Source organism: Benincasa hispida, chromosome 5 (genome assembly GCF_027475165.1).
Source record: "Benincasa hispida cultivar pf3 chromosome 5, pf3_genome.v1.1, whole genome shotgun sequence".
NCBI lineage: Eukaryota > Viridiplantae > Streptophyta > Magnoliopsida > Cucurbitales > Cucurbitaceae > Benincasa > Benincasa hispida.
In genome coordinates this window covers 1,010,197-1,012,343 of record NC_143482.1, presented here as the reverse complement: position 1 = coordinate 1,012,343, position 2,147 = coordinate 1,010,197, and the positions used below count along the sequence as shown (strand labels likewise).

Sequence of the window (2,147 nt, the reverse complement as noted above, 5' to 3'; positions counted from 1 at the left end):
ACGCATACTTTATGACATTTGAGTTATTTATGTTGATATATTGAAAAATCAATGGGACAATAATAATTAGGCATAACTTGGTAAATATGACATTTATAAAGCCTTTTCTCATGATAACAACATAAAATAACACTTGGGAAGATATAACAACATCGTTGTCTTGAATAACAAGAGAGATAAGCTACAAAGGAAAGTTCCTCATTCAGAAATAGATGCCAATCTCGTTCATCACCCACAAGCTAGGCCATAAGTCACCTTGTTATGGGAATGATTGATGTCTCTGAAAGATTGAATCTTCTTCAATGAAGTTAATTAGAGAGTTTCTTCAATAACTGTCTTAAATGAAGTAAAATGCTCCTCTATCCATCGTAGAAATTTGATACAATTTAGGATATATGATTTTTAATGACTATGGAAGAAGTGAGAACTTGGGAGGTTAACTGAATCCCCTCTTATATCACCCACAACTTCAATAATAGAAAATTATAAGACCAAAAAAAGATTTAAAGTCAACACAAACAATATTTATCTACATGATCCTGCAAGGCCCGTCTAAGCCTGCCTTTTTTATTAGTCTTTACCCATGTTGCATCACAAGATAAACAAACTGCTTAATTGTGAGGAGTCACCCAGGGAGGATTTAACAGTCAAGTGGAAGGGGAAATAGGAGAGGGAGGTCGAACTTAAGTCGAGAACTAAGAAAAATGCCCATAGTAGAAATTGGAGTTTCAACGTCGTTGAAGATTTTTTTATTGGGATACTCTCAAGGGCTCCATAACAACATGGAACTTGACATCCATTATAACCCCATTATCTTTGACCCAACCATAATGATTCAAAACAATCCAAGTATTCCTGTCACATAACAAACTCGAAATATTAGGCAGTAAAAAATGCCTCCAAAGTTTCTTAAACACCTTAAGTTTTCAAAACAAACGCATAATTATCTTCGTCTCTTTGTAGTATAAACACTTATAAATACAATTATAAAGCCTCGTTGTCCCCGAAGGGCGGGCGATTTGGTGACACATTATTTTAGAATGGATGACGGTGAATTAAAGTTTAGCTTTTTAGGTTGCAATAGAAAATAAACAAAATTTTTAATGTATCAAGTTTTTCATTTTAAACGTGGTTGAAAGCTTCTTGAACTTTTGCATATCATGCATCGAATTTATGATTTGAAATCTTTGAAATGTCAATGTTGATTTAAAATGTCGAGGTTAAGACATTTAAAAAAATATGTGATGAGAATGGAAATATAGGAAAAGTTATAGAGATTATTTAAACTTGTCAATGAAACTTTAATTATAGCTTTATTATGATATAATTGAGCATTTAAATCATCATATCTAACAATTAATACAATATTTATAGGCAAAATGTCGATACCACATAAAATAGGAGAAAATATGAAAAAATGTGTTAGTGAGTAAATGAAAACTTCATAATCTTTTTTAAAACATTATCAACGGAGATGGAAATTTTAGAAATAGTTCACATTTTAAAAATTACATACTAAACACAAATTAAAACAGTTGAATTTCACATTATCAAATATTTCATAAATTCACTAACTATTTTTTGGTATAAATTCTCCACACAAAAAAAAAAAAAAGGGAGGAAAAAATGAAAGTGTCAAGCTCAGAAGCGCCATTGATTTACATCCAAAGAAAATCAGATGGTTGCGATCGACCCACGATCACTTGGGCGCCAAATTCATCACAGCAAGAACATCGGAAATGCATCAGCCGGGAATCGAACCCGGGTCTGTACCGTGGCAGGTTACTATTCTACCACTAGACCACCGGTGCCTTCTGTTTAGATAACTACTACAAAATGAATAAAAAGTAAGATATCTCTATATGCTATAATCATGGAACGAAGGGTTACTTTGGAGAGTTTTTTTTTGTTCCTTCTTATTTTTAAAAATACATATTCTGATGAGAAATTGTAAAAAATACCTAAAACCATGGGTGGATTTTGAAAAAAAAAAAATCTATTTTTAATTTTAAATGAAAATTTACTGAAGGTTAGTTAGGTGGGACCAGTAAGGAGGGTATATTTTACATATTTATTCCCTGCATATTTGGTATATCTTCTCCTTTTTTTTATGGGATCTTTATACTCCCTATTTCTTTTCTCATTAG

The 2,147-nt window shown here is 31.7% G+C and overlaps 1 non-coding gene across 1 annotated transcript; it reads right to left on the bottom strand.

Annotated features, from left to right (window-relative positions):
* Positions 1-1,637: 1,637 nt before the first annotated feature.
* LOC120078868 (small nucleolar RNA snoR114) lies at positions 1,638-1,728 on the bottom strand. The gene has a single exon (XR_005482147.1). It is a non-coding gene; the product is annotated as a small nucleolar RNA snoR114 (small nucleolar RNA).
* Between the last annotated feature and the right edge of the window lie 419 nt (positions 1,729-2,147).